Source organism: Pelodiscus sinensis, chromosome 4 (assembly GCF_049634645.1).
Source record: "Pelodiscus sinensis isolate JC-2024 chromosome 4, ASM4963464v1, whole genome shotgun sequence".
Lineage (NCBI taxonomy): Eukaryota > Metazoa > Chordata > Testudines > Trionychidae > Pelodiscus > Pelodiscus sinensis.
Genome location: NC_134714.1, coordinates 9,562,850 through 9,589,358, shown reverse-complemented (window position 1 = coordinate 9,589,358; position 26,509 = coordinate 9,562,850). Strand labels below are relative to the sequence as shown.

General features: G+C 44.0%; 1 protein-coding gene across 3 annotated transcripts in view; it reads right to left on the bottom strand.

The window, feature by feature from the left end:
- KTN1 (kinectin 1) overlaps window positions 1-26,509 on the bottom strand; it is a 121,679-nt gene that overhangs the window by 88,228 nt on the left and 6,942 nt on the right. For 2 of the 3 annotated variants that reach the window (XM_075926270.1, XM_075926271.1), the window contains exon 2: window positions 9,625-9,826. The exons of the other annotated variant lie outside the window; for it this stretch is intronic. The gene's annotated coding sequence lies outside the window, so the exon portion shown is untranslated. The remainder of the gene's footprint in view (window positions 1-9,624; window positions 9,827-26,509) is intronic. 3 annotated transcript variants of the gene reach the window in all.

The window sequence follows — 26,509 nt, the reverse complement described above, 5'->3', positions numbered from 1 at the left end:
TAACACCCCTAATTGAATTAACACGCCAAATTTATTTTATTCACCTGCACTGGCCCAACACCACAGAAAATGCTTAGCCAATTACATCATTTCTAACACTACATCTAACGTGATTGTTTATTAGCAACTGGTTGCTGATTAGGAAGAAAGTTAGTTAACTTTGCATTACATTTCACTGCCCTCAAAGCTACTGGTGTAATTAGAACTCAAGTTTCTCTACACTGAAATATAACTCTCAGATGGATATACAATCAGTTTTAAGCTTTGGAGCTCAACTAATACCCTGCATGACAGAAATAAGTTATAGCTCCATCTGGCTGATGCATGAGTCATTCTTAGCTTAGCGCTGCATATTAAAACTATGCTCACTATGAACTCCAGGGTCTCAAGACACACACAAGCCCCTAAGATTTTTATGCCAGTTTAAAAGTTAATAGTAGAAAATAGCTAAGGAAAAAGAATTTCATTTTCATTTTAAAGAGATACAATGTAAGATTTTATTAAGGTTATAGCCTTTAATCAGGGTTTTCCTGAGGACTTTGCCAAGAGAGTTCATGAACCTTCTTGCTGAGTGACACAGCAGCTTGGTCGCCCAGCAGCCCCCGCGATTGAAGAGACACAGCACTTAAAGGAGCATCAGCTTGGATGTGCAAAATTTTGCCAATGTCTAGGTGCTCTTTGGGCAGTATGTAACCATGCAGTGAAATCAGTACAACACAGCCATGAAAAATGCATCACAGAGGGTGAAATGAGCCCTTTCCCGTGAAATCGGAGGTCTCCTTTTTGCTGGGAATGCCTCATCAGAAGGGGCTTCCTAGCTCCAAGTGGGCAGGGGAAGGACAGGACTTGTCCCTCCCCTGCAAACTGCTCGAGGAGAGGGGGAGCAGAACCAGACCAGACCCCACCCACCTCCAGGGGCCACCTCCTACAGCAGGACACTGTCTGAGACTGAGGAGCAGGCTAAGGTTCCTGCAGCTGTGGGGGCTGGGGAAGTATTTTCCTGCAGCTATAGGGGAGCAGATGGGGAGGAAGGGGCGCTTTCTGCAGCTGTGCAGAGAGCAAGCCTTGTCCCACCCAAGCCAATCCAGACTAGCTGGGGTGCTCCCAGCAGCACAACCGAGACCCGACCCACCTCTCCCTCTTGGAACCTCCTGTGGCTGCAGGAAACTCTGTGGTAGCTGCCTTCAGAACCCAGCTCTGCAGGCAGCACAGAAGAGAGGGTGACAAACCCACAACTTCCCTAGAACAGGTTTGTGGTCCACCCCCACCTCCTATTGGGTTGGAACCACCAATTCTAACACTGAAATGTCAGGTTTAAAAAGCTGAAAACATGAAATTTAACAATTTTCAAATCCTATGGCTATGATAGCGGGGGGGGATATGATAGTGGTTTTCAAATATCTAAAAGGGTGTCAAGGAGGAAGGAGAAAATTTGTTCCTCTTGGTTACTGAGGACAGGACAAGGAGTAATGGGCTTAAAGTGCAGCAAGGAAGGTTTAGATTGGACATTAGGAAAAAATTCCTAACTGTCAGGGTGGTCAAATATTGGAATAAATTGCCAAGGGAGGTGGTGGAATCTCCCTCTCTGGAGATATTTAAGAACAGGTTAGACAGACATCTGTCAGGAATGGTGTAGACGGAGCTTGGTCCTGCCTTGAGGGCAGGGGGCTGGACTCGACGACCTCTCGAGGTCCCTTCCAGTCCTATGATTCTATGATTCTATGAAAGAGGTACAGTCAATGGAACGGATCAGACAACCCACTCAGAACAGAAGTTATTGTTTGGTTATAATATATTATGTCTGTATGTGGCCAGCCATACACTGCACAAAGAGAAACCTTTGAAAGTAACTTTCTATTACAATCTTTGACAAAATCCCCAGGAAACCTGTGATTTAAGGTGCTGTAGCCTTAACAGTCACATTGCATCTTTCTAAAAATTCTAAATTCCTTTTCCTTAACTATATTCTACTGTAAGTTTTTAAAACAAGCATAGACCTCAGGGGCCTACATGTGTCAGACTTCCCAGGGCCGAGCGCCCCAGCCCCAGGACTTGAGAAATTCAAGTTCAGTTCCCTGTGCTGCTATAGACTTCCTTTGATACACTGGACAAATTGCAGGGGCCCAATCTGCACTACAAAATTAGGTCAGCATGGCTACATCACTGAGGGGCAGGAAAAATCCATCCCCAATTGGCATCCTTAAGCCAACCCAAGTTCCTCCCACATAGGCAGCTGAATTTGATCAGATGAATTTTTCCATCAACTTGCTACCATCTTTTCAGGGGAGGAATGATACCCCGACAACAAGGATTCTCCACACTGAAGCGCTACTGCAGCACACCAGCAACACTGGGACTGTCACTGTAGCATTTCAAATGTAGACAAGACCCAAGTCTCTGTGCTTAAGTTCCCCGTCTACAACCTCAGAAGCATGCCAGGAGGCTAAATCCACGGAAGATTATCAGGCGGTCAGACAGTATGGCAACGAATAAGTACCCAAATTAGCCAAAGTTTCTATTAGTTCAGCATGGTTGCATTAGTACAGAGGAATCTTGCAAAGAAAAAAAAAAAAAAGAGATTGGCTTTGTCTGCTTTCAGTGCATAAATAGATGGATGCTTTGAGAACGTTCACAGCATGCACACATCCTGTCCAGTGAACGTTCACAGCATGCACAGGCTGCTGTCCAAGGAGCTGGTGTGGTAGAAACCACTAGTTCTTCCACCAGGGATGTACTTACACAGAAGTAAGTACACAAAAGTCTTCCAGGAGGAATTCATCTAGATCAAGGGCTTTACAACTCTGGGTTGCAGCTTGTAAGGGCAAGCCACTAGCTGGCCGCAAGATGCTTTGATTACCCTGAGGCACTTTGCTTACCTGTGGAGGTGCAGGTAAACAAAGCGTCTCACAGCCAGCTAGCAACTTGCCCTTACCAGCCATAACCTAGAGTTGGAAAACCCTTGATCTAGATCACGGTTTCTCAACCTGGGGGCTGAATTCCAGGGTAGGGAGTCATAGGACAGTTTTAGAGGGCTCCCAAATGCTACTCCCTAATGCTTGACCTGCAAGCCAAGCCACCGCCTGGGGCCCCACAGAACTAAGGTAAATGCATCAAACAAGGCTCACCAGTGAAAAATGCTTTCAAGTATCACACTGAACTGTAAATACGGTATTTATATTGCAATCAATTCATGTTATAATTACATGGTAAAAATGAGAAGCAAGCAATCTTCCAGTAACTGCGTGCTGTGACACGTCTATAATTCGGTCTGATTTTCTAAGCAGGTAGTTTAAGTGGGGTGAAACATGGGGCAAGCAAGACAAATCAGACTTTGAAACAAGGTACAGCAGTCCGGAACCACTGGTGTAATCAATAGATGTTTAGTCCCTTAGAACAGGAAGGGGTTTTAGTCAGACTATTTAGAACTTGTTACCATCACAAAAACACCACCACCTAGCTAACTTCACTGGCTAATTAACAAAGACATCCTTCATACAGAATGTTAAAAATTCCACACCTCAGGCCTTCAATTAAGCTCTTTAACACTCACACTAAATGTAGCTTCACACTGTCCCAATAAAACCGACTTTTACAGTCCTGCTATTTCTCCTTAAAATGCTACAGCAGCACTGGATTCTCCTGTCAGTTGGCAAACCACCTCCCCAGGAGGCAACAGCTAGGTCAAAAAGAATTCCAGCAGTGTCTACACGGACACTTAGTCAGCTTAACTATGCAGCTCAAGGGCATGGAATTTTCATACCCCCAGCTGACCTAATTTTCTAGTGCAGACGAGGTCTTGGCCAAGAATGGAGGGGGGAGGGGGGGGAGAGAGAGGAGACGACACATTACAAACGCCTTTCATCTTTACACAATCAAAAAGCAGCAAAAAGGCACAAACTGTAGAAATAATTGTCCAGGTCACCTTAAACTGTACAAATCAACAACAGTGAACTACTGCATCAGCTTTGATAAAAATATTGAAATAAATCTACTGTACACAAATAACTGTGTGCACAAAATACCATTTAAAGGGAGTATCCATAATATTTACCCCGTTTGTATGAGTACTCCTGAAACTAGAAAAGTCTCTGGAAGAGAAATTTGATAAATCTACCACAAACGCAATCAGTTAAGTGTTACAGCACACCTGATACTGTACAGATCATACATTAGTCTCAGACTCCTAAACTTAGACTTAACCCTTGATGTCTAGGAAAGCTAGAAGCCTTAACAGAACATGCTTAAAAAGTGACTCAACATAGCATAGCTGGTGTTTTAAAGCAAAGGGCAATGACAGACAGACAAACATAAGAAAAACAAGGAGGAAAAAGCAAGCATCCTAAATAACTCTTTCTGCCCTTGATTAAACTGATCCAATTAAACCATTTGCTGCACACAATCTTAGCACTGCAAATACCCAGTAGGTAAATATTTTCCATTCCAAACATACCATTGTTTCTGCCATCCGTTGGGCTACACTGTTGTTTTGCATTACTAATTAATTAAATTCCACAAAACTTTCTTTCATTTCAGCAAAGGTCTTTTAACCATCTACTTACAGAAAGGACACACAGACACACACACTACAGTAATGAGGTTGTAGTACGGAGGACTGAAGGTCTTAATCAGCCAGGAGCATTAGATGCCTATAGTTATACCCACAAGATCATATGAATGACCTTACTTTTGTAAAGGGGGACTGCCAGCAACCATGAAAAATCTGCAGCAGGGTAGTCTGTTGTCACGGTCCAGACTCCAGAGATGATTTTTAAAAATATGTAAATAAAAAGATCTCAGGGCTCATTCCAAAGCATCTGGCGGTTCAGATTTGGCCCTCAGCCTGCTTACCCCACCCAACAGAATTTCCTTACCATAACAACGGCCATACTGGGTCAGACCAAAGGTCTATCTACCCCAGCGTCCTGTCTTCTGACAGTGGCCCAAAGGGAATGAACAGAACAGGGAATCATCAAGTGATCCATCCCATCACCCATTCGCAGTTTCTGACAAACAGAGGCTAGGGACACCATTCCGACCCATCCTGGCTAATAGCCATTGATGGACCTAACCTCCATGAATCTATCTAGCTCTTTTTCAAACCCTGTTAAAGTCTGGCCTTCACCACATCCTCTGTCCACAGTGCCAAGTTACTATTAGAAAATCAGGAGCAAGGAAGGGGCGGAAGGACTCCACACTGAGAACTCAATTCAAGTCCCTTCATATCAGCTCAGGAAAAATTTGAAATTAGATGAAGGTTTTCAAAAATCAGAGGAGTGAAGTTCTGCAACAGCCTATCAAGGGGAGCAGTGAGGACAAAAAAACCTAACGGGTTTCAAGTAGGGATATGAACGAATAGTCGACTACCCAATAAGCAGGAGCTTACCAGGTAACACCATCGACTACTCGATTCTCTCCCCTGCTCTGCACTCTTAAAGGGACAGAGACGAGTCGGTGTGCAAAGATGTTGGCTCAATCTCCAGTCCCCTGCAGGGTCTCAGGACAACATCCCCACCCCACCCCACCCAGCGACTCTGCATTCTGAAAGTGACAGCGCAGCAGCAGCCAGTCCAGTGGGTCTCCGCACAAGCTCCCCAACCCCAACCCCTCCCGCTGCCACTCTGCATTTTTAAAGGGACAGAGCAGCAGCAGCTTAAGCAGCAACCACTGCTCTGTCCCTTTAAAAATGCTGAGTGGCAACGGGGCTTGAGGGGAGCTTGTGCTAAGAGAGAACCCTTGGGACCAGCTGCTGCTGCTCTGGCCCTTTCAGAATTCAGAGTGGCAGCACAGGGACCGTTGTCCTGAGACCCGGCGGGGGACCAGAGCTGAGCGAGCATCTTTGCACACCGGCTCCTCTGTCCCTTTAAGAGTGCAGAGCTGGGGAGGAAGGGGCTGTGCTAAGACCAGGAAGTGAGAGCTGTAAATGCCTTTTCCCTAACAACTAGTTGTAGTTGATGGAATTTCGATCCACTACTTGACTAGCAAATTAATAGCTACTTAACATCCCTCATTTCAAGTCTGACCTTGTCAAACGTATAGTGGGGATGGTACGTAGCCAATCTACAGCTGCTAACAGCAAATATCTCCAGTGACTGGTGAAGGGACAGCTGAGTTATTACAGAAATTTCTTTCCCAAGTATCTGGCTGATTCCATCTGGCCTTGAAGTCTTTGAGAATTCAAGAAGGTTTACGTACATAACACAAAGAGGTAGACAATTTCTGACTGAACGTTCGTATTTAGAAAATCCTAAACCTCCTGCATAAGCCCCTGCATTTTCAGTTTTGGTGGATTTTTACTGAAAAAAATCCCAGGTTTTACAAAAAAACATTATTCATTCTTTTTTCCAATTTTTACTCTACTTTTACAGCGTTCAAATATATATTTTAAAAAAAACTTGTTACTAGGAAAATACAATACAGTGCATGAGATGTATATTATGTGTGTACATGGAAAGCTGCCTGTTGAAAGGTATGTATTAGACTAGAACAATGGGTCTCAAAGCATGATCCATGACCATCTTGCAGGTGGTCCTCAAGCTTGGGCTCACCTCTTCCCGCAATGCGGAGCCTGCATTGATGCTCCAGCCCTGTGTCGTCCCCACCCCACCCTCGGGCAAGGCTGGAGCACCAGTGCAGACTTCTCACTGTGGGGTAGGAGGAGAAAACAGCTCCACAAGCTGCTGCTCCCCCCTCCACCCAGCTGGGGGAATGGCAGTGCAGAAAACTCTCCTGAAGCCTTTCCCCACTGTTTTCATTGGTTAGAATCACAGCCAATGGGAGCAGCAGGGGGTGGTGCCTGCAAGCTCCAGGAAGCACAGAGCCAGGTAAGCACTCCCGATCCCTCTCAGACCAAGATTCCACACCCACTTCCTGCCAAGACATCCCCCCCCTTCACCCTTCTCCTGCGCCCAACCTCCCAGATAGACACTGCATCTGCACCCACTATCTTGTCATCATAGATGGTTGGCTAGTGGTCCACAGAAAGGTCTGCACTGAGCAAGTTGGGCCATGGGCCAAAAAGTTTGAGAACCACTGGACTAGATGATACACAATAAATCGAGACACACATAAGCTCTAGAGTGCATGCACATCTGAAAGGACTGATAAATCTCACATCCACCACATATACATATCAAAACTGTTAGCAGATAACAGTTTAAAGATTTAACCCTCTAAAATGGAAGAAAATGAAAACCTGTATCAGAATGTTTCAGAACAAAGTATTCAAAAGTTTTAACAAAAAACAGGAGAAGAAAAGGGTGAATTCAAGTGTTATTTGCTACAAATGGTGTGGCTCGATTATTAAATGTAAGTATTGGGCTAATAGTTCTAAGTTTACAACAGTAATCTGTTTATACAAATGAAAAGTCTTATTTGGGGATTGCAAACACATTGCTTTCTTTAACTCAGAAAGTTTTGAGTTTTTAGGCCTGTAGTAAGCCTCACTGAATTCCATTCATCAAAGCATTAATCTACTGTACATTTTTTCATCCTTCAGTTCACCAAAACAAACCCTGAAATTTACTCAGGAAAAATTAATAGGTTTTGCCAGTGCTTTTTTTGTAAAAAGAAAAAGGGGCCGGTAACTAGGGCAAAATTGTCAAGCAAAAAAAGCCAGGAAAGATTGTCAAGCAAAAAAAAACAAACAAAAACGTCAAGGCCGAAATGCAGTCATGGGACCCTTTGATTGCCATGTGTCCCAAGTGGGCTTCTGTCCAGCGCACTGCAGGTGCTCCTAGGGCCAGCTGGGGGAAAGCAGTGAGTGCTCCCAAAAGAGGTGATGGTATGCCGTACTGGTGCATAGCATCATAAAAAAAAGCACTGGTTTTTGCATTGATTTTTCACCTGATTTTGTTGTAGTGGTAATAAACACTGATTAAATTCCTGGAAAAATTAAATAAAATAGATACCAAAATCTAAGAGTCCACCTCATACAGTTCCCCTTCTATGAATATTGTAAATCCAACAAGCCATTTTATAATGTTAGTGACAGAAAGAGTTGGGAGGAGGAGGAGGAAGGACAAAACCAGGCGACTAAAAAATTTGACTCGCATAGCAGTCATAGTATCACTGTCATGATATGCCATCTTAGCTTTAAGAAGGATGCTGCTGTCCAACACTCCTGAAATATGTTTCACGTCCTTTTCCCATGACTTGAGCGCTACCCTTTTGTTATCTCTTCAGTCCTGTTAACCACACTTCATAGCTTTTACAGACCAAGCACACTGCACCCACCAGGAGACTCCCCTTGCATGCCTCCATTCTCCCATGAGCGCCATGTGTCACCCTCCTACCCCCCTTTATTTCAGACACTTCCGGGAACCCCTCCTGCCTGAATTCCAAAATTCCAAACTAACAAACTCCTCTAGAGACCTTTAACACCTAAGACTTAAATGGGTGGTCTTCAGATTAAATTGTTTGCCTTTCATAGACTCATAGCAAACAAGGGAGTTGAGAAGCAAATCCATATTCATCTGCTCTTCAATCCAGCACACTGCAAGGCTGAAGAGGTACTGGAAAATGATGCTTCATTCTCAAAATATACCAGGTTTCTCCTGTGAGCTCTCACCTGCCTTCACACCCTCTCCTGAAGGACTGAGCCGAGAGTGCATCCAATTTTAACACAAAACAAATTCACTGTGAAAACTGATATCCTTGATTTGAGCCTCCCCCACCACCACCAGGGTTGCCAGATATGTTTGCAAAAAATCCCGAACATAGCAGGGGGAAAAATTGGTTGAGGGAAAAAAAAAAAAAAGGGAGTAGGGGGAAGAAAGGTCACCGCACCTTTAAATTCCCCACACTCCCTGCTCCCCCAAGCCCCACCAGACGTGGCAGGGGAAAGATGTCCCCGCCAGCCTTCCACCCATTTTACATGTCCGGTATTTTCGGGGGGGGGGGGGGGGGGGGGGAGATTTACCGGACAAAAGATGCAAAAACCGGACACCTGACAACTCTACCAGCCCCCCACTTCCCAAATCCTAACAGGACTGCAGTTTGAGCGCCTTTTCAAGCAACAATTGAAGGCTAAAATATCCCCAACTAAAGCTGCACAGATGCCGTGTAACTGAGGGCTTAATTTTAAAAAGCCTCATTAACAATTCTGTTGACGTGCAAGTCTGAAAAGAATTCAGTTCTCTCTCCCAGAGCTTTGTTGCTGCTGCAGGGGAAGGAAGCTGTAAAAAAAAAAAAAAAAAAAAAAAAAAAAAAAAAAAAATTCTTCTTCACTGCAGTCAGATACACAGTACAGAGGGCAGATTTGCTGACTAAGAAGGTGACCTCTTTACAGTCAGTCAGTCAGTCTTTAGAGTTGAACTACAGTCAGTTTAGCTTTCTTGGCATTTTAAAGTACCACACTGACTGTTACAATAGTCCCGTGCAACTCAACAGCTTCTGTAATTTTGTTTAGGGCGTGTTGTTTATGTTTCTTACAACATGTTTTCAACATACCCATTAGTTTCAATTTTGAAAGTAAAACAAAAACTTGCTTCCAAGGGTCCTTATGTAAAAGAGACACTCCACAAAGTTTCACGTTCAGGCGGGACGCGATGCTAAAATAAAAGCTATTTGATTTATAGCCAAAGATGTGTTTCGATTAGAACAAATCTGAACAGCACGCAGTTTTACCTGCTGTATGTACTCCGGTATCTGGGAGTGGTCTAATTTCTGCTCCAACTCTGAAATGAGTGCCAGAAATAACTGGATTCAGCGCTCTCGGGTTTAATATTAAAAAATGTGATCCATCCACAACTCCAGATGAAGTCAATGGGAGCTGCAGATGCAGAGCACTTCTGAAAACCATCAGTGTGTTCTTATTTGGAAGAGCAGTCTGAAATTTTAAAAAGAAATTGGTGTAAGTGAAACTGACTGAACCCCAAGTTACTGTGATTGGTAATCACACACAAAAATAATGTACATATGTTTAAAACCAAGATACACACACAAAATGGCCTTTTTAGAGCAATTGTGGTCAACTGTATCAATACATACTTAGGACATGATTCTCTTTTCAGAGCTGCCCCACAGATCACTGCAAGGCTTCTCTTACACGGCCTGAAAGTCTCTATAGACAAGATGCTGAGTATTGCACATCTAAGTTTTGATCTTACAGTTTTTGTACTAGCAAAACTATTTTGGTTAAGGATGCAGTTCTTTACTGACAATCATACCAATATCTCACTAAGGCAACTAATAAGGTTCCACATACCTACAGAAGACTTCCTTTAGCCACTTATATTTGATGGAGCTTACTCTCTCAATTAGATAATCAACTTGGCTTTAAAATAGAGCTTTGGAGCGTTTTGGTCCTGTGTTGTTCTTGGGCCAATCACCAGGAGTCTATTTGCAAGGACATGAAATACAAGTTTGTACCTCTATTATTTGACCTGAGGAGCTTCACCCCAGGGGCAAGACAAGAGATTGCCAATCCCGAAAAGAAATTGTCTTACTGCTGCGGCAGTAAGACTGAAGTCCTGGTGATTGTCAACAGCCAAAAGAAGTAGAAAACCAAAGGTTATACTTGACCTTGCAGACGTTAATAAGTTACTCAGAGCCATGTTCATGCCAGCTCTATGGCTAAGGGCACATTTACCCAGGGTTGGGTTGCTGGCATTTTCCCCTAAACACCTCTGACCAAAGGAGCGCCAACCAGGCCAACAGTGACAGCATGCCTGACTCTACAAAAAATCAAAATATCATCCTTTTAAGCAGTTTGCACTTATGCTACAGACAGACATGTACAATCCTTGTCTTTTTTTTTTGGAGGGGGGAGGGAGGAATTAAGGGAGAGATGACCAACAGCTTTGAATAAAATATGGGGTTTAACAAGATTATCAGCAAAATATGTAAAGCAGACATGCCCAGAAGTGCTATACCTAACATTTAGGCCAGGTCTACACTAGGCCTGGAAAATCAGGTTATGGTATGCAACTCCAGCTATGGCAGCAAATGCTCCTGTCAGCGTCCCTTACTCCTCACGACTGCCAGGATTACTGGCGCCAACCAGAGCTGCCCTCAGCATTTGATTTAGTGGGTCTTAACTAGACCCACTAAATCTAATGCCAGAAGATTGTGAAGACGGGGCCTAAACAAAGCAAATGCTTGTTTCAGAACTGCTGCCAAATCTCATAGGAAATACATGTTCAGTATGATCACTGTTGAAAATAAGGTTGGGTAACTACACTACTCATAAGTTTATACTTTATAGGCATGCAAATAGCCATCTCACTTTCAGCCCTGATAAAAGAACAGTAAAATGACCTTGCAAGTTAAGAATTCAAGCTTGCTAGGCCTCTTAGGTTAAGTAAAACCTTTGTATAGCTAGAGTCTAAGTTTAAAAGCATGCATGCAGTCCTTTATATCCTAGTTTGAAAGGAACAAGGAGAAAAGAAATGACTAATCTACAAAGCTGCAAGTTAATATATTTTGGTACAAGGAAAAAGAAAAAATAATATGTATTTTAACTTTTTACTTGTGCTTTTATTGGTGTTTGGGGAGGGGGAGTGTCTCTCCTCTTGAGGTGTTTTTAGCAGGGTTTTTTGGGGTGTTTTTGTACATCTTGTATTTTACTTTATATACATTTATTGTATTTTTAAAAAATTATTATAAGCTACCTCGAATATTTTAAATAGAGAAGCAGGGTAAAAATGTTTTAAATAAAATAATAAAAATAACTCCACCTAGGATGATGCATGCAATGAATATTCCAACATCTATGCAGTTCTATCACATATGAACAAAAAGCAATCACCTACGATGACTGGGTAAACTTTGGGAAAGCACTAAAAGGTGACCGAACTTGCTTTTCTGTTTCTCTAGCACCAGACTGAATTCTTCCAACAGTGCAATAAACAGGTTAGCTAAACACTGTTCAGAGTCAGCTCTACCTTCCTAGAGATCCCCCAACGTCAATTAAGGCCAGGTCTGCACGACTGGAAAAAGTCATCCTAAGATGCATAGCTGGAGTCGAGGTACCTTGGGTCGAATTTCTGCAGCATACCCACTACAGGAGGTCAATGGGAGAAACTCTCCCATCAAAGTCCCTTACTCCTTACAACCCAGTGGAATACCGGGGTCGACAAGGGTGCCATCAGTAGTTGATTTAGCGCATCCTTACAAGAGATGTGAAAGGGTAACCAGTTACCCAGTACCCAGGAGCAGCCCACTACAGGCAGCAGGCTGCTCCAGTCCCACTGAGATTCACCATGCAGGGGAGCCCGCCACAGCAGCCAGGAGCACAAGCCGTGCACGCCCCACACACGTGCAGGGCTCCTGCTGCCAGGTGCACCCCTGCATGAGGGGGCTGACAACAGTAGCTTGATTAATCGGTTAACAGATTAACTGGGATTTACATCGCTAGTCCTTACTAGACTCACTAAATCAAACCCGGGAGATCGCTCTCCGGAGCATCAGTCTTGGAGTAAGTGAAGTCAAGCCCTGAGCACCTGGATCTTAGGGAAGACTGGTACTGAGAGGTATCTCCTTAACTACATGCCTCACACTGAGACACGGATGTTAAGGATGTCACCATGGGAGCACTAGCCGGTTATGTGGGAAGAGGCCCCGCTGACTACACAGTACCACTGACTCACACCAGTAAGCCAAACTCCTCAGCACTAAAGCAGCCCAGGAACTCAGCTAAACAATCTTCCAGTGATGAGCCCCCAATTCCAGCACCATCTGCTTCCACTCCCCCTTCCTACCCTGCCAAAAGGCATCTGTATCAGAAGAAAAAGACAGGTCTGCATAGGAAGAGAGCCCTGATCAGAAAACAAGTACCAGGGCCAGACTTAGAGGGCCTCTCAAGAGGACAGGCTCACTCCGTGCTCAGGCACAGAACAAAGTGCATCATACCAGACAAGCTTGAGCTTGGAAAAGCATTTAGAGGAGCCCCACGGGGCTTCTGCTCATCTGAATGGCATTACAGGACACATTCAAGCAAGTGCTAGAAACTGAGCATCTTCGCTTCTCGTGTTACCTTCCTCTCGGCACCAACTAGTAATCATCCCACCTCTTGGTATCTGTACTCCAGGAAGGCACTCTCACTATCTAATTGGGAGGTGGGGAAGGAGCCTCAGCCAAGCACAAACACGCAGAGGCCATCTCCAAGGAGGGAGAGAGAATTCTCTCACCTAGACTGTAATTCAGTTACCAACACTTGGCATCTACACATATATCCTGGGGCCCTGGAGTGCAGTTTGTTCTCAGTTAAGAAAAGTCTCATTTCACTCTGACAAGACAACCTCCCCTCCCACACTTTATGCATGGCGTTCCCAACAGGACCCCACAAAGCACTGACCTCCTTTAAATCCTTCCTTAAAGTTACTGAGCCGTGAGGCTACAATCAACTTAGCAACAGCTAAGCAGCTGATATGCTTGATAATAAGTCACCTCATTACTACCTGGAGCTTCTCATCTTTATTGCATCCAGCTGTTTTGTCTTATGCTTATAAACCAGTGACAGGCAGCCTAGGCTAGTCAGTGGGCTCCATGAGTGACCCTCCATCTCACTGGGTCACAAGACTGTCGTAACCAAGACGGTCGGGATAAGGTATTTTAACTAACTAGGCTTGCGTCCCTAGAATTTGCAAGGTGTGCCAACTGAACTATAGCAGCACTTAGGATGCAGAGGAAGTGCACAGCTCCCTCAGTGTTGTGTGCAATCCGCATGCCCCTCCCTTCACGTGCCCTTAATTTAAGTGTGTTTCATTTTTTATACCGGTAGGAAAAAAAAACTATGCGAATGAAAACCAGGAGCATCTGGCATGTGGACAACGGTAAATAAAATACCTTGTGGGCCCCATGTGCACTACTGTTATAAACTCTTTGGAGCAAAAACTGTCTGACAGAGGTTTTTACAATGCTTTTCCACAGCAGGGTGGAAGCCTCCAGGGGCTACAGCAAAACAAATATTTTTAAGTCAAAACTCCTTTTGAACCCCCACCACCAAACACCAGATTGACCGCTTTAATCTAGCGGTCTCTTGCCATGACTGCACACACAGAGTTTACTATGTTCATCTCTCTGGATGTTCCAATACCACTGCATGAAAACATCATGCTGTCTCTAGAAGAGATGCTGGAATGTTTCCTATGTTTGATTGAGTGTTCCAATGCTTCATAATTAAGAATTACAAGTTCACTCTCCTCCTATTAGTTCATGTAGGGAGCCAAAAACATGTTATTATTTAAGCGGGGCGGGAGGGGGGGGGCTAAAGCTGAACTAGAAGCTACAACAACAAGATTAATTGTGAGGGTTCAGTACCAGACAGCTGCTGACACTATTAAATGTGAAAGTTTCTACTGCGAGACCACTATGTATTAGTTTGTACGAATCAAAAGCATTGTCTATCTAGCTTCCCAGCCAGATACCCAGATGCCCAAGGAGATCTTCACTCTAGCAATACAACGTGCTGTCCCTGGTCATTTCAGCAACAAGATTTTTCCATTATTTCTATTCAGCCTACTGTTCACACAACTACACAAAAAGATTGGGCAGCTGACAAAAAAGTGCTTTGTTAACCTTTCCATGACTCAATGATCCTCTTGTTACACAGCAGTCTATGAAACGAGTAACTGACAGCAATGCTCCACAGAAAGAGCAATGCTCCAGCTATCTGAAGTACTAACGAAGATGTGACTCACCTACCAACCAAGCTATTAGCGGGAGACAAAACTTTAGACAGTAATTAAGAAGAACAGTTTCAAATGAAGAGCATCACAATTAAGACTGAGCAGCGTATTAGACCTAGCCTAGATCCTATCACATGATTTACTGAAGCAACTTGCAGTTTAAAGAAATTTAGCCCACAAATAGAGAGTAGCAGAGAGATTTGGATTTTCCTACAAGGAGGGAAATGGAATTATTGAATTAACAAGTCAGTCACTACCAACAGCATGGATTAATGCAGCAAGCATCTGTTTTACAATTCCCTACTACATAGCAGTTATCAGCAAAACGGTCTGTTTTAACCCCATTTTCAGACCCAACTCTTGGAACATTCACCTTTGGGGCTGAAAACTCTTGGAGACCAGGACAGCCAGATCAAAATTCCTGCTGCCATTTGAACTGTCAGAGGTAAGACCATTCTGGTGGTTAGAAATGTTGGACCACACCCAGAGTTCAAAACCCAACTGTCATTTACTCATGTCTTTGCTAAGTTTTTAAAGATGTGTTTTGGTTTAAGATATGGACTATCTGAAGACAGCATATTCTTCATAAGCAGGAGAACGCCTCCCTCAGTCAACAGGTGAACCTTAATTTATGCAGTGCATCTATCACAACAGGATTACTGATATAGGAATTTAAATGTCTGATGGAAAAGCTTGTCAACACTCAATTTTTTCTTCCTACCCTCTAGTCCACACACTTCCCCTGCCCACACAAATCTAGGAAGTTACAAACAAAAATAACCATCTGGATGCAGTTAATACCCTATCATCAGAATTCAGGAAATAGTGTTCCAGGAACTTGTGTAAGCTGTATTATGTATTATTGATTATGCCCATTTTTCTTGTGAAGCACATAAATTGTTCTACTCCAATTTAGGCCAATGTAAAACAAATGGCACCTTACTCTACAGATCAGATTCCTGTGGGGGGGACTGTCATCAAAAGAAATAAGAAGTTTTGCTACACTTCAACTTTAAACATAACATACTGCAGAGCCACACATTTGGCAACCTGAGTTTAATGCTCTTCTGCATCCTGTATGGACATATTTGTTAATTAAATTCTGATTGCTGGATCAAATTTTATCTTCTGTGACACTATGAAACCTATTTAAAGGAATTATATAGCTATAACCAAGAGCAGAATTTGGACTGTAATTTTTTTTCCCCCCTGACAATACAGAAACAAGCCAGAAGAGAGATATCTTGGCCTTCTCCCAGATTGCATCTGCACGGCTTGCAGTCAAGAAAGGAGTTTTTACTTGGAATATGAGCAAGTTTGTGTCTGAAGGATTTTGAACTTGAGAGTTTACAAAAACTCTAGCGTTTAGCTTTTCCAATGTATCACTGCCCTTACATTTTGCATATTCTATACAACAGTGAGCTACATTTTGCACATTCTATACAACAGCAAGGTACTTAGATACGAAAGTGACAGAAGCTTCAGGCGACGTGATATAGCAGAGTTAATGCGCCTGAAACTCTGAATTTTCCATTTCCTGACCTTTGATTTAAAGTGTGCTGAGTAAAAAGTTTCCAAAGTTTAAGGAAATTCTCCAAATTAAGATATATTCCCACAGCATTAGCCTGAACCAAGTTACTCCTCTTACATATTTTACAGGACACACATGTAAAATACGGCTTTGTGCAGCAACTTTCACATTGCAATTTCCCTCTTCACAGTCCTCTTGTTTGTTTTCCTAAGGGAAGATAAGGGAAAGCAATACAGGAGTGTACATTCATTGACCAAGGCCTAAGCTAAAGGCTCCGAACACCAAATCTGAAAAACCTATAGCATGGCTAGAATGGCCTTACCCCAGCCATCCATAGAAGACTTTAAGAAACCTATATTGCCTATGGTCCAGCCATCATAAACTGGGGCAAGAGACTGTCCTTGTAGTTTTTGTTGGAAAGATACAAACCACTGAGCATTGGTTTCATACATACCAGTCTAACAGAGGCGGTTTTCCACCACATTAACCTTTGTTCTGTGTGCTGCATGTTACTGCCTCCATTTCACAGAACCACGGGAAAGGAAGAGACCTCAAGGCCACCTAGTCCAGTCCCCTGGGCTCATGGCAGAACTAAGTATTATCCATTCATGACGCACTCTCAAAATATCTATGTATAGGAACTCTCTAGAGACAGGGTCTGTACTGGCAGCAGACAATCTTAATCAAGACCAGGAATGGCCATCTCTATGATGTCATGTCCAGTCAGGAAACGGTGACATTTCTACAGACCAAACGACTGAAGGACCGACCCTATTGGATGAAAAAAAACCCACCCTTAACCCCTGATAAGTTTCTTTATGAGTCACAACTGGGGCAAACTGAAAAGACTCAAGCCCATATGTGGGGGGGGGTGCAAAAGCACCCCCATAGTCCCCCAAATAAGCATGCCAGTGGACCAGGGATGGCAGGAGCAGTGTGCTGCCCGAACCTCCCTTCTCCATGCTCTGGCCAGCCGGAGGAAGGCTGGGGCTGATTTCCCTGCTTACTTGGGGGGCCATGGGGAATGCAGTCGCACCCTTGCCGTCCACATTTATGAAAAAAACCTGCGCGCGCACGCGCACACCCAGAAATTCCTCTGTATGGGCCTGAAACAGTGTAGGTGACCTCAAATGTGCACACCCGTGTTTCCAAAAGGCTGAGCTAAATCTCCCCCTAGTCCAAATGCTTCCTTTTCCCAATGTTTTATAAATCAGGGCTGGGGGGGAGAGGCTTGTTTTTTAACCTATATTGATTGGTACACTTAAATTGAACTTCAGATTAATTAAGTTTGGTGGCTGAGAACACTCAGGATTTTGGAAAATATTTTAAAAATGCTCAACAGAAGTTTCAGCCGTTTGAGTCACTCCTTTTCAGTTTCATTCTCCCTGTGCTTACTGTCCAACCTCTTTTTAGCAGCTGCACAGGGCCATAAACAGAGGTCAGGTACATCCCTTCCATGCTCACCCAATCAGTATCTCCAAAATTCCATCACCTTAGACTTGCTCTTATATTTGATAGGCCACTGAAGGTCAAAAATTTAGTCCATCAAATCTCAATGAGGTGAATCTTTACTTGCCTGCTATTTTGTGTAACACTAAGAACAGTTACTGATTATCTCATATTTAGCGAAAGAGTCTTTGGCCATAGACTTTCACATGGAAGTTTTATTTGAAGTTGAAAAGGTTCCAAAATTTGAGGAGGGGGAGCAGAAGGAAGACCAATGAAAAATGGAAGTATGCTACCTATAATATATACTGTCTTTTAGATGTTAGTCATGGAACATGACAAGTGACTAGCCAGCACATCCATTTGGCTTAACTGAAACTGCAAACTAGAACATATAAACAGTAACTGTAATCGATACCCGCCTAAAAATGACATGCTACAACTCACTGAACCAGCATTCCCTGTAAGCAGGGCACTTGTGTGGCCATTCAGGAGAAATTCAAATGCCGCCCAGCTGATTAGCAGAGTGCCCACAAGTTGTTTTTTTGTTTCTATTGGTGGTGCACATTTGCACATTCTTTGGCACACATAAAATTATTCCTCCCATAGATGGAAAAGATTAGAGGGAACATTGCACTGAACCCAGGCATATTTTAAGATGGAAAAATAAGTAGCTGCTCGAGCCACAATTAGAATGGTCTATTACATAAGAAGGGACAAAATGATTCTGCATTTTGTAACTCTGCCCCAGTAAGGAGACACTGGGAGCTACTTTAAAAAAAAAAATCTGTTTGAGACATACACTAAGCTGTTAAGAGATTTCCTAAATTTAGCATGCAACCCGAACCTGGTAGTGCACCCACAGGCTTTAGATATGAAAATGACCTTATTAAAATGGTAGACAAGAGAAGTAAGCATTTCCCATTCAATTTCTCCTGCTGCTGCACTATGTAAACTCATAATTGAGACCCATCTGAGACGTTTTGCCATGAACTAGAGTTTGCACAAGACAGAGGATGCTGCTTCAGGATTATTTTTTTCCCCCCCACTTTCCAAGTTCAGGCTATGTCACTGAGTAGCTCTTGCCCCCAACAACTGGGTCCACAAGAACAAGCAGTTTACACTTTGGACTTGGAGAAATTATATTTCCCTGCAGTTTGCCATGTGGAGCATCCCCTTCATATCACAAGGGGAATTTATGATGCTAAGACGACAACTGGAGAGAAGTAGCACAGCCCTTCCTAGCCCTCCTCAAGACTGGTGCTGCCCGTTCCTGACAGGAATTTGTACAGACTCTTGATATCATAGAATATGGGGCTCCCATTTGGTTTGAGAGAAATCCCCTTTGCTTCAAATGGGATATACCATCAGTAGCAGTACAAACTTCCAAACCAGTAGAAACTTCATGGGCAAAGGCACTGGAAACATACACCCCTTTTCAGCCCCTCAATTACCCTTCGCTTCATCCCACAGCATAGAGTAGCCCTTTCTGGCCCAGATGTGCAGCCAGAGCACAGCTGGGCTCAGGGAATCCCCAAACGCCAGAATGACCTTTCAGGGCAGCTAGGCAAAATTTAAAGTCACCCTAATGGTGCTTTAAAGTACACTGAGGGCTGGGAACAGGGGGTACAAGGGCCTTATCCCCCTCCCCACAGCTATAAGTGCACTAACAGCACAGAAACCACAGGAACAGCAAGACAAAGACAAGTTTCTTGATATAATCTGAGCCAAAACCACCATCTGACACTTCCTTGCAAGGAAGCTGACTGCTATAGTAAAGATTACTCCATGCTATTGAAGCGCCTTAGGGGGAAGACAGACAAGGCAGAAAATCTGCTTTTCAGGAGCAGGACTGACCTCTAGCAGTAGAGCTCGCTAAAGGGTGATTGCAGGCAGAAGAGTGGATATTGAAAGAGACTTACTTTCAGGAACCCATTTGCAGTTTCCCATCCATTTTGGTTTCCAGCAGCCAGGCCTGCAAACCCCAAAATACCCTTTTACTTCTAAGGTGACTTGAACCTCTGAAGCAAAAGGGTTAGGATTAAAATGTTTCAGCCAGCGATCAAAGATTAATCCAACAGTCAAATTATCAACGAATGACATGCTGAGCTCTCTTATCTTCAGTCACAACCTAGCTGAATCTTGGCGATAACCCAGAAAACCTGGGCCTGGTAGGATAGCCTAGTCATCATCTTTGGCATCTAAGAAGTCACAGTCAGATTCCAACTGCACTCACATCTTCCTGCGAGTGATGGAATCCAGCTGATATACTGTGAACATGGGGAACAAGCAATAGCACGCTGCTCCGGAAAAAAGGGCAGAGTATTCCTTAACGGAGCAATACGAGTGTCAAAAGATACAGCCACTATCACTTTCTAAATTCTCAACAACTTCCTTCCTATATTCTTGCATAAATGCGGCAGACATTTTGTCAGGCAATACACAGGATTGACCTATCCTGGTGTGTCATTCCCCAAAACAAGTATCCTGGTATGGTGCCTAGACTCTCCTAGCAGGTCTTTAAAAAAGAAAAGCTGATCTGTATTCATGCTTGTCCTCACAATTATTATTACTGGAGCACCTAGGAGCCTGAGTCACAAAGCAGGACCCCGCTGTATGAGACACTGTACAAACACACAAAAACATAGCACCTACTCAAAGAATCCGAGAAATATCAGGCTTAGGGATGTTAGGATAGTCCACTACTCGACTACCCAATAGGCATAAGCTTACTGGGTAATCGAGTGCAGTACTCGACTACTCACTTCCCCCGCCCTTGCTACCTCATATCAGAGGCAGCAAGGGTAGGGTGGGAAACAGGAGATGGTTCTGGGGGGAGTCTCTGCAGTGCCACCTACCCCTGCCCTGTTACTGCTATCATAGAATCATAGGACTGGAAGGGACCTCGAGAGGTCATCGAGTCCAGCCCCCCGCCCTCAAGGCAGGACCAAGCTCTGTCTACACCATCCCTGACAGATGTCTATCCAACCTGTTCTTAAATATCTCCAGAGAGGGAGATTCCACCACCTCCCTTGGCAATTTATTCCAATATTTGACCACCCTGACAGTTAGGAATTTTTTCCTAATGTCCAATCTAAACCTCCCCTGCTGCACTTTAAGCCCATTACTCCTTGTCCTGTCCTCAGAAACCAAGAGGAACAAATTTTCTCCTTCCTCCTTGTGACACCCTTTTAGATATTTGAAAACCGCTATCATGTCCCCCCTTAATCTTCTTTTTTCCAAACTAAACAAGCCCAGTTCATGAAGCCTGGCTTCATAGGTCATGTTCTCTAGACCTTTAATCATTCTTGTCGCTCTTCTCTGTACCCTTTCCAATTTCTCCACATCTTTCTTGAAATGTGGCGCCCAGAACTGGACACAGTACTCCAGCTGAGGCCTAACTAGTGCAGAGCAGCCCCTCTTCGTGGCGGCCTGGGCTGGCCCTGCGCAGATGCGGCTCCAGGAGCAGCCCCTGGCCGCTGCCAATAGGGGCTGTTGGACTCCGTGCGAGCTGAGACCAAGCAGCCCGAGTTCACGCTGGTCCAGGACACTGTGCCTCTGCATATTAAATGTAGGAAAAGCCCAGCGGCTCTTACTACATTTAAAATGCAGAGCAGCCCTTATCGACTATTCATGTAGTCAATACAAACTGTATTGACTACACGATTAGCCAGATAACCACAACCGAACATCCTTAACTGAACATCCTTAATCGGGCTAGCAGGGACTTCTAGAGATCATCTAGTCCAGCCCCCAGCACTGAGGCAGGAAGAATTATACCTAGAGTGTCCTGACAGATAATAGTTCCACCTGGTCTTAAAAACCTCCAGACTCCACAGCCTCCCTTATTAAGCACTAGGATAAGTTAATGATGCTTAATAGCTGGAAAGCTTCTCTAAATACCTAAACTTGCCACAGATTAAGCCCATCACTCCTTGTCCTCCCTTCAGTGGGCATGGAGAACAACTGATCAACACCCTATTTGTAACATACTTGAAGTCATAGGAGGTTCCCCTCACCCCCAACAACCTCCTTTTCTCAAGACTGAACATGTCCCCTCTTTTTAAAACAAAACTCTCCTCATAGGACAGGTTCTTTCAACTTTTCACCATTTTTTGTTGCTCTCTCCTGGACTTTCACCAATTTGTGCCCATCTTTTAAGGCAGGGCTACTCAACTTTGGAAGCCCTGGGGGCCACAATGATACTCTCAGCGCATGCCGAGGGCCACAACTTAAGTGTGGTTGCATTTACATGCAAATAATATGCAAATAGCTTCTTTCACACGGATGGGCATGAATACAAAGCACTCCCCACAATGGCCCGGCGCTCCCAGCTCCACCTCCCTGGGGGCTAGAAACGCTGACACACTGTACCCATCTGTTCCAGCCGGCCCGTTCGCTTGCATCTTTCAGTGCTCACCCCACCTGGGAAAAGTGTGTGAAGTGTGTTCCCAGTGGAGGCCATGTTCAAAGGATCCTACCTGCAGGCCATGTGCTGAGGCCCACATAAACCCCAACTGCCCCACGGGCCACAAACAAACAAGCCGTGGGCTGCATGTGACCTATGGGCCAGGTGTTGAGTAGCCCAGTTTTAAGAGTACTTTCCCACTGCGCTACACTTTCAGCAGGATATGGCATACATACTCATGGAGCCCCTCTAGCATAGCCCTGCAACCGGGGAAGCTGCCATGAAGACATGACACAAGGGTGTGGATATGTGAGTGAGGGGATGCAGCTGGCTTTTCACTGTAACAACGCAGCTTTCAACAGTCTCACAACTGAAGAGACAATGGGTAGACGGACCCACAGAGAGTACCCCCATTTCCACACCACTGTTTAAACTAGGGATGTTAGAGCAGTGTTTCTTAAACTGTGTTCCGTGGCACACCGGTGTGCCGCAGAGAACAGAGTTCAAAATGGCCACCCTTAAAGGGGCAAATGACCTTTTTTTTTTGCTCAATAACTTTCCCCCCAAAATTCCCCTCCCCTTTTTTTGGGAGGGGCTCAACAAAAAAGTCCTTAGTGTTCATTAAAAAAATTATTGCTTGGTGTTCCTCGGTCTTAAGAAGTTTAAGAAACACTGTGTTTGAGTATAACCCCGTAACTACTTAACTGAGAAGCTGATGCTTATCGGTTAACGGTCTTGGTTACACACAGTTAGCTCCCAGGGAGGCGGCTTGCCTGCGGCAGGGCAGAAAAGCCTCCTCCACAGGATCCAGGCCAGCAGGGGCTAACAGCCCTGCTCCCTGGGATGTTTTGCTGCAGGCTCTGCATTAGAAAGCAGAGCTAAGCTTTATACTGCAGAACCCGCAGCACAGGTAACCGTGTAACCGCTGAATCTCAGCAGTTATCCTAATACACGATTTTTAGCATCCCTAGTTTAAACCAACATCCAATCGTACATAAAATGCTAGAAAAATTGTAGGAGTTTTAGAAATAAGAAGCCAAGGCATCCAAAATACTTGCATGATTGTATTTCTATTGATTTAACCTACGGGAGTTTACAAATGTAGCTTGTAACTCAGTTGCCCAAGTTGCTTTCAGAAAGGCACCAAGAAACAATCCAATCTTTAAGGGAACCAGTTCCCAGTCCTTGCATTACTGGGAGGTGGGGGCAGGGGAAAGAGCATAAATCCAGGGTGCATATATCTGTAGTGGAAGGACCTCATTTCCCAGTTATCCTTAGAAATTATACGGATGTTTCAAAGGCTTCTAAGTCAAGTTTTGTTTTAAGTTAGCCGACATACACTCGATGGCCTAAATATTCACAGAGTGACCTTAACAACTAGGGATGGTAAATATCAGTTAATAGACTAGTCGATTAACCTCATGAATTCTTATTGGTTATTCGACCATTCTATAAACCCCAGGGGCAGGGTCCGGCACCCAGTGCGCTACGGTCCCACTCCCAAGGAGCCCCCTGCCACCCCTATCAGATGCAGCAGCGTGGGGTGCCAGGTGGGAGATGGTCCATGAGAGGAGCCTGTTTAAAAACCAGCTCCCCCTCACGGACCAGCCACCTGTCACTCTGCGGGGTGACAGCAGCCACTGTCCAGGGGTGGGGGGCTGAGCATCCAGACCCAGCACTAGCCAGAACTGAATCGGGCTGCCCGCCCACCTGGCTCCTAATATACTTTAAATGCAGAGCCGCAGTGGGGGTAGGCCACATTCCTGATGCTAGCCAGGAATGAACCAGGCTGCTGGCCAGTCTGCTAAAAAAATGTACTGTCGAGGGGGGGGGGGGCAGAAGAGGAGGAATGTGTGTAGTCTCTAGCATTGTTAATGACTACACTATTACATCCCTATTAAGAACCAAGCCCTTCCACGTAGTTAATATGTACAATCCAGAACAGAAATGAGAAATGGGCAGGCTAAGACTAAGAATATGAACACAGCTTCCCCTCAATGATGCTTTTAAGCAGTCTAGGTTCTGTCACATCAGCAACATCTGTATACTTTACGGAGAGTGTCTGGGGCAGGGAGGGGAAGAGGAGGAGAAATCACATGAGAAATTTCACAGGGATTTTATAAGATGGATTTTCTGCAGAAAAATGGGGAGCTTGCTGATTCCGATTTGAAGGGTGGGTGTTCGCCATAAATATCAGTAGGTATTACACATTAATCTAGTTCAGAATAGAGCTAGACACTCCTGAAGATTGGTATCCACTAATGCACTTCATGCAAAGCCACCCCAGTGATACCAATGGTGAGAAGTTTCAAGAAAGAAGAATGGTATATACAGGCCACGGTTAAAACTATTAAGTTATCCCTGGGAAGAGATAAGTAGACAAGAGGCATCTAGACATGCCATTGCTTGATTTACTCTTGTTTTCCAACCCTAACAAAGTTTATTGGAAAATCCTGCTGGCACGTCAATGAATGCAAGGGTGTTAACTGTAAGCGCTGCTGAAGGACACTGTTATAGCTAATAGGGATTAACACCACAATAAGACACGTGACTTGCAAGCATTACAAGTTTACAAGCTATATTACAACCTACAGACAGTAACCTTCACAGTGACCCACATGGGATTTGTGCCGTTTTTCTTTCATAGCCTGTAGAAGTCTTCTTTTCCCACAATATCAGGGAATCAGGTCTTAGCACTGTAGGATAAACATGGCAGAGAAGAACTTGAGAATATTTGGCATTATGTCATCACGGACAGCAAGGAAGTGATTTACGCTGAAACTGTTTAAAACTTGTTATCAAAAGGTAACCAGCATACACACACACACCCAACCCACCATAATTAAGGTCCAAGATCCATTTCGCTGGGTCCTCCAAAATGACCAGCATCAAAGACTTGGCAGACTTGATATTTCTCAGGTATAAAAACAAGCAGAAAAGAAACCACCAGGCTTTCCACCCACCCACAAGCAACTCCAAAACTACCTCCCTTTGTGTGGCACCTTAAGAGAAATTACAAACATCAAAATCCTACACTTATGGCTCAGATGTAGCAATACAAAGGATGAGGAATTTTAAAGTTAATTTTAATAGACACAACTACATTATTAACAGTTTTGATCTCCAGAACCTCTTCCCGCCCACTCCTTTTGTATTTCAGAGACCATAAGCAAAATAAGAATAGTCAATAATATTTTAGTTTCACTTTCTATTACTTCAAGCACTTAACAGAATACTGCAATGTTTGGGTGGAGAACACAACAAGATAAACCTCTCTAATCCAGCAACCTTGGGACCCGACTGGTACCGAACCAGAGAACTTGCCAAACCACAGGAGGTCGATATTGTGTAGCAGCATTACCCACACTTCCACTATTTACTGGATTCTTAGAAGACATTCAGGGGTAAATTAGAGCTAAATAACAGCCAGGACTGGTGACTGTAAACAAACTGTATAGAACTGCAGGGAAACTTGGCCACACCCATGATAAGTAGACATCCAGCTAACTAAAACCATGCCGGACCAACAATGTTGCCAGACCAGAGAGGTTCAACCTGTACAAAGGGAGTGCAATTCCTTTAGTCTCCATTTAAGATTTTATGAATGCCGTACTTGTCAAAACAAGTCTTTACAAAGCCTAGCATCTATCTTTAAGGCCTCTGTTGACCTGACAGTGTCCCTTTAAGCTCATTTATAAAGATTTATGTATTCATTCAGATATAATCTAATTAAGTCACAGCACTCCTGAACACAGCCAGTAGCAGTGAAGCAATTATTCTGCTGGGCAGTGTTCATGTGCAAAGAATCCAACACAGGAGTTACTTCTAGTTCCCCTGAGAAGCCAACTCACAATAGAGGAATTACAGTGAATACACAGCCATGAGCAATTCCTGTATTTATTTATTTTAAGTGGGGCCAGAATCTGAGCTGCCACTTCCCCTCCCCAGCTCAAAAGCAGATTCTTAATTTGGCACGAAGAAGCCCAAGTACATTTTTCAGTTATAGCATGCGTCACTCATCCAAGTTAGACCTACTGGAAACAAGGCAATCACTGAATGCTTCAGTGAGAAGGGAAGCAGAGAGGGAAGAGATCTATCTTTTGAAGTCGTACTCTGCAGTCTGGAAGCTAGCGCGCTAGCCTAGGATGTGGGAATCCCAAATTTAAATCTCTGCTCTGTCTCAATTCCATGGAAAAACTGTCTTCGGAATCCTACTGTCCATTAACTTGTGCATTTTAATGGGGCCAAGAACTAATTTCTAATAAGACAGTCTGAAAAAAAACACTGATTTATTTCTGCTGGATGCTATCTTTACTATAATCAAACAATCACTGTAAGCAAACAAGAGGAAAATGCTGTCAAACTCCATCTTATAATTCTCCCTTCCTGCCCCCTCCCCCAAAAAACCCTAAATTTAGCACAATCACCAGTCTACTTAGCCTAAGTTTATTGGGACAGAAAATCTTTATTCTGTGTTGTGCTAGGGTCCCATTCTAC